The sequence below is a fragment of the Castanea sativa genome, chromosome 1, assembly GCF_040712315.1.
Source record: "Castanea sativa cultivar Marrone di Chiusa Pesio chromosome 1, ASM4071231v1".
Taxonomy (NCBI): Eukaryota; Viridiplantae; Streptophyta; class Magnoliopsida; order Fagales; family Fagaceae; genus Castanea; species Castanea sativa.
In genome coordinates this window covers 52,709,284-52,715,958 of record NC_134013.1, presented here as the reverse complement: position 1 = coordinate 52,715,958, position 6,675 = coordinate 52,709,284, and the positions used below count along the sequence as shown (strand labels likewise).

Sequence of the window (6,675 nt, the reverse complement as noted above, 5' to 3'; positions counted from 1 at the left end):
TAGAAAATGTGGTCCAACGGTTGGATTTTCAAAATATGAATTCAACAATAATTTTTTGGTTGATGTAACATTTTTTAGAGTTACATCAAGTGTAACTTGAACCCAACCCTATATTTCTTAATTTGATGTGAATTTTGATAAATCTACCGTTTGATTGTGACCATAATTTACCAAAATTAACCTTTCATTGCACTCTTCAAGTCCAATAGTTAGATTTCAAATCTAAGAATGGCACGTGACTGACATGTGTTGTGTACTTGTATGATTATGTTCTCTCAATCTAACCATCCAATTAGTCATATTATTTTTTAAAAAACAGTAAACGTAGTTAGTCAAATATTAAAATTCTTACATAAATTTAATAATAGCCATGATATATTTTTTTTTTAATTTTGAATAAGAATGTGTGATAATTTTTGTCGTGTTGTTGTTTTTTTTTTGTTGAGAAAGTTCAGTGGTGAATTTTATTGAGTATATTTGATTGTTTTTTGTTTTTAAATTTTATTTCATAGCTCATTAATAAAATAACCAAGTGACTTCACCAAATTGCAGAATTTGTTTTTAATTTTTTTTAAAAATAAATATAAATTTTTTTTTATCTTCTTCTCTTATAATTTATAAGTTGATAAAAATATTACTTTAACAACAATCCATTTTAATCTAACTGAAATTCATCATTATTAAAACCGAAACATCTGAAACTCCCACAATTTTCCACATCATCATTTTAATGTTTTAAACTAAATAGTGTGAGAGTTTTACGTGAGTCTTTTTTTTTTTTTTTTTTCTTTGTATTGAAACCTAAAGTGAGTCATTTTTTTATATATAAAAAAAAAAATCTAATGTGAGGTCTAATTAAAAATATTATAATTATTTTTTAAATCCTAATTCTAATATAGGTCTTTGAAAAAGTAAAAAATTTTAGTTTTATATCATACATAGATAATAATAATGAACAAATAAAATGTATGTTGCCTTAGTGGTTAACATGTGTACCATGCATATTTTTCAAGGAATTGTCCAAGGTTCTAACCTCCATGACAGCTTTTTTTTCCTTTTCATTTTTAAAGTTACTATTATCCAAACTACGTCGTTTTGGTTCTATTTAAAACTAAACATAAAAAACCCTAAACATCTCTTTTCTCATTCAGCCGCCCTCTCATTCCCCATCCCCTCTCTCTCTCTTCACTCATCTCTTTCTTGGACAAAACTATAAACCACCATTTTTACTAGGGCATTTTCTTTAGGGTTTTCAGTGCTCGAGCTCCTCTATATCTCTGTCGCTGCTGCTCCGTCAATAACTGAGAGCTCGTATTTTCTTCGCTTCGCAACCATGGTCTCTCTCTCATTCTGAATCTGTATATGTGTTTGTGTGTGTGTTTAGGCGTGTTAATATATTAATGTTTCGTTTTGTTCAATTTTCAGATTATTTCAGAGAAGAATCGCAGAGAGATCTGCAAGTACCTCTTCCAAGGTATCTCTCTCTATTCAATTCTAGTTTATTGTTTTATTGTTCGGTTTTTGTGAATTGGGTCACTTAGGAAACTGAGGAAAATGAAAGATTAATGAATAATTTAGAAAATTTTGACTTCTGTGATTAACTTTTTTTTGTTTATTGAAATACTAAATAGAAAAACAAAATACCTCAATTCAATTTTTTAAGCAAGAAACTGTGGTGGGTTATTGTTCTAATTTTGATGTAGATATTTAGTTTTGATTTTTAATGTGAAAAATAGAGAGCCATTGAAGTCAGTGATTATTAATTTTCATTTTTGTCATCATTTTTTTAAGGAAGCATCAGAGAGAATAAGAATTAATAATGTTACATATTTGGATTTGGTTTGGTTGGGGGGGTTTGTTTAAGTTCTTTGCTTTATTGGTATCAAATTACAAAAGTTTGAAACTGGTGTCAACCCATTTCGCATTTGATAGATCCGAGAGTGTGAATGTTTTCATCCGAATCTTTTGGTATGAATCATTCAGGTCAAAGGATGTATAATATATCCTTTAATCTTTTGACTGGTTCATATAGGACAAACAAGATCACAAATATAATTATATAGTATATAATAGAATGTAATTTTGAGGGAGTGACATCACATATTACTCATGGGCATTGCTCTTAAAAGGTTGGTCACTTGTCTTAAAATATTGATTAAAATTGGAAGAAATTGTAATCCTAATTTTTTTTTTTGTTAATATGTATGTTAATTCCATGCTCCTTTATTTTCTTCTTCGTGTTTTTTCAAACACTTTATCATTGTATGGTAACTACATCTCGATTTTTCTAGCATGTTAATATGTATGTTAATTCCATGCTCCTTTATTTTGTATTGACGCAATAATAAAAGAAAATTCAAAATTCGATTTTTTTTTTCTTGATGAATGGCTTTGTTTATCTGTTAAAGCATAATGGGTCACCACACTTACAATTCCATTGTTAGGGACAGCTAAGTGGTTCAGCAGTACCTGGTGGTTAGTCAGCTAACTTTTATTTGATGTATTCGAGTTAAATTAGGGATTTGGTTTTTATGTTTATTTTTTTTCTCTTTTCTTTGCTCGAGTCTAAAACGTGGGAATCGGAGTGTGTTTTCTCTAAAAAATTTTGATACTCTATTTTGTGTTTTTTTAATGTTTTAGTATTTAAATTCAATGCCTTAAAGATCTCATAGCCATGAGGAAAAAGCTCGATACCAGATTTCCTGCTGTAAGTTTTCTCTCTATCTCTATGATTTTTTTTTTGTTGTTGTAAGCTATGTTTGGTTGTTGAGAAAATGAAATTATGGTAAATTAGCTCAAAATCTTAGCTTTGGGGTTGAATCAGCTGGTGGGTGTTTTAGCTTTGTGGGTTTTATGAGTTGTTTTGATCTGAGGTCATGTAAAGTTTTAATTTTTTTCGTTGCTATGGTTGTGATTTGTGGTAAGAACAAAGAAATGGTTGATGGGTATTTATTTTTTGGGTTGTTTTATGGTTTGGGGTTGTGTTTTTTTTTTTTTGTTTAGGTTTGGGCATGGTTTTTCTGACATAGAATTGAAATCAGCTTGTGGGTGTATTATGTTTTGTGGGGCTTATGGTAATATGAGACTTGGTTATGTTTTGCTTAGGTATTTGGGATTTATTTCTCGTATATTGATGTTTAAATCGCCTTTATGGGGGTTATGTTTTTCTTGACTAGTTCAGGACTTGGATTAGTTGTTTTTTTTTACTGTGGTTGTTGCTGTTGTTAGATTAAGAGGAGAGGGATCTTGTTGTACTGAGATCTTTTTTTTTTTTTTTCCTTGTTAGATCATGGTCCCTTTGCAGCAGGGGCGGAACTGTGTGTATAGCAGGGGGGTCCAAGGCCCCTACAAAAATTTTACAAAATATTTTATTGTAGGTTAAAAACTAAAAATGTGACTCAATACCTTTTTTTTTTATTTATGAATGGGTCCCCCTTCAAGGAAATTGATTGCCCCCCCACAGCATAGCCCCACCTGTCCATGTCCCTTACAAGCCTCAAAATTGCTTTCCCAAACACGTAGCCACTACACTAGCCTAGCAAATCAACACTAGCCTAGTTTCTTTTTCATTCAACTCCATAAATTAATTTCGATTTCCCAGTACTTTTCTTATCTTTTTTATTTATATTTCATTTCAATTTCTATTTATTTTATCTTGTAGCTTATGATTTTAGTTTTTTTTTTCTTTTTAATTAATAAAGCCAATTGATCATCAGTTGATGAATACATTTTCTCGTTATATAGGTATGTTTAGTCATTAGATTATTTAAAGAGGAGCTAAATTTGATGCCAAATGTTTTACTATTGTAGTATAATGCTACATTGCCACTTTAAGGTCAAGATGCTAAGCCCTTTTTTGAATATTTTTTATACATGTGTATTGCAAACTAAAAAAAAATTGTATACTCAAAAGGATTTAGAAAGATATAATGCTCTTGTAGTGCTTTGAGTTTTTACTTGAATGTTGATTCAAAATAATAGTTTAGTCTTGGTCCCCCAAGCAAAAGTTCCTAGTTTTGCCCCTACCTTTGCTCTCTTTTCATCTAGGAGACAAAAAATGGAGTTGGTGTTTGAATTGTTTGTCCTTCCTTCATGAGATATTTGACTCATTAGTGCACTCTCAGACTCAGTGGATGGGGTATTTACTTTGGGTTAATAGTTTCTTTCTCATTAATACTCCACGGATTGACTTTAACATGAATTTGATACCAATTAAGCCATCTTAATGATGTTATATGCTTTGGTTGGTTTTGCGATGTAGTAAGAATTGATTGACTTTGGACCCCACCTGTTTTTTTTTTTTTATAATTTTTTTTATAGTGTGACACCCCCTAACGTAAGGTCAATGTCTCTCACCATAAAGAACTACTTTATTACTTGCATTAATTTTTCAGTATTTCAGCTAGACCCTTTTTTTGTTTTGTTTTTTCTATTTCCTGATGCTATATTCTCTCCTTCCCCATATTTGTATGGGTTGAATTATTTAAGCTTGTGTGTGTGTGTTTTTTTTAATAATGAATTTCACCACTCAATGCTCAAACTGAACTATTACTTGGTGACAATTCTCTTATGGTTTTACTTATTATACTTGTTTATTTAAACACAGTAATGTTTGATAATTTGCAGCATCCCGCTTGCAAACATGTTGAACAATTGAGGAACTTCCTCCTAATATGGTCAGACAGTATTGAATTTTTTTTTAATAAAAAAATTCTTGCCCTAAGATAATTGCTTTTAGGTTCTCTTTACTAGTTGTCTCTTCTTATGATTTAAACACATACTAGTGCTTGTACTTTCTCTTTTTGATTTTTTTTACTGAAAAATCTGCATTTTTAAGTCCTTGGTTTACCTTGAAATTGTTATATATGCATTCTGAATTGGTATTTAATTTGTGTTTGTGCTCTTTCTTTGGCTAGGTTGGATTACACAAAATTTATTCGATTCTGAGACTTAGAATATATGTTAGATAATTTTAAGTCAATGGAGACAAAGATATAGTTCACAATCCTATGCCTTGTTCATGTACAGTGCGTAAATCAATTTCATTTTATAAATTATGTGACTTTGAATGTGTCTTTCATGCTTGTAAAGAATGTGTCTCCTTAAAATTATATCTCAATGTTTGTGTGTTTTTTTCTTGAAGAATTTATTATGTTCTAATACAATTATTTGAGATTTGGCTGTTTTAAGATTGGCTGTGTTATTTGAGATTTTTAAACACATTGTGGGATTAAAGTTTTGTGTATGGGATGAGTGTGCAGCTTTTATGTTTATAAGGGAAAGAAATGAGTGTTGTGTTTCTACTTGAATACAGGATGCTGGATCATGCAACTTATATATATGCATGTAAGCATTTGTGTACCAAAAAAATTAAATTAAAAATAAAGGAAATTATAGTTAATAAATTATTTTGTTAATCTTATTTCAGGTCTGGTAATGTCATTGATTGGATCTTTGCTCACAATGCTTGTAGTAAGTTATTTTTTCTGCAAACTCATGTGTTTGCTCCTTCTAGTGGTAGTTATGTTGCATTTGGTTCATGGATATATAATTTTGAAGCTTGTCTATTTTATTATATTAACTCTTATTTCTATGACAGACATATTGATACTTCCTTGTGCTTCTATGTCAATATAATGTTTGTTTGGAGGCATTTGTGGTAACATTATTACAGGTTGTTTGTAATTGGACTGGTTTTTTTATTTTTATTTTTTTTTTAATTTTAAATTTAACCTATAGCGGCGGGTAAAAAGCGCCGCTAAAGGTCTAAAATTATGCTATAATTGAAGCCTTATAGCGGCGGGCTATCCTGCCGCTAAAGATTGTCACCTATAGCGGCACGCATATCCCGCCGCTAAAAGGTCAATAGACCTAAATGTAACCACATATAGCGGCGGTTTTCTGCCCGCCGCAATAGACCAAAACCGCCGCTAAAAGGCGTATCTATAGCGGCGGGTTTTTGTACCGCCGCAATAGAGATATTGCGTCGCGACAAGGCTGGCGGGTAGAACCGCCGCAATAGCCCCCGCCGCAATAGGTGAAATGTACCTATAGCGGCGGTTTTTGGGGCTTTAGCGGCGGTTTTGGCCCGCCGCAGTAGGTCAGTTTTTTTGTAGTGATTAATTCTGGCATGAAATTGCTTGTTCCCTCGCTTATTAGTGTTCAATTTCAACGTTTCTCAAAAAAATAAAAACAAAAAGTGTTCAATTTCAATGGTCATATATATTTCCTTTTCTATGATTTGAAGTTTGAAGTTTGAACCTGATTAATTTTTTGGATACATGTTTTTTTTATTATTAGGTCAAGTACTGATTGATTATTAGTTTAAGATTGAACCTAAATACATTATTTGATCAAGTTTTTATTAATTGAGTTAACTTGGATACACCTTAGAGCAAGGTGTTAATTGCTTAGTAATTAAGTGGTTTTGCTTCCATATTATACTAGAAAGTCTTTAGTTAATTGAAAAGATTCTTCCATCAGGAGAACGTGACTTTACGTAGGCTACTGATCAACACAGAAGCAATTTATTGCTGAAGATAATAATGTTTCTTGACAACCCTAACAATACTTAACCACTGAAAGAAATATCATTTGGTTGGCTGGTTATCATTTTCAAATGCATAAAATATGCCATCAATCTTTTACTATTATTATTTTAATTTTTGTTAATCT

The 6,675-nt window shown here is 31.0% G+C and overlaps 1 long non-coding RNA gene across 3 annotated transcripts; it reads left to right on the top strand.

Moving 5' to 3' along the window:
- The first annotated feature begins 1,205 nt into the window (after positions 1-1,205).
- LOC142622555 (uncharacterized) lies at positions 1,206-5,605 on the top strand. 3 transcript variants are annotated; one of them, XR_012841922.1, is made up of 4 exons: positions 1,206-1,336; positions 1,426-1,474; positions 2,641-2,707; positions 5,429-5,605. It is a non-coding gene; the product is annotated as an uncharacterized LOC142622555 (long non-coding RNA). The 3 variants fall into 3 exon arrangements; XR_012841924.1 differs by lacking the exons at positions 2,641-2,707; positions 5,429-5,605 and adding an exon at positions 2,451-2,576; XR_012841923.1 differs by lacking the exons at positions 2,641-2,707; positions 5,429-5,605 and adding an exon at positions 2,409-2,522.
- The last annotated feature ends 1,070 nt before the right edge of the window (positions 5,606-6,675 follow it).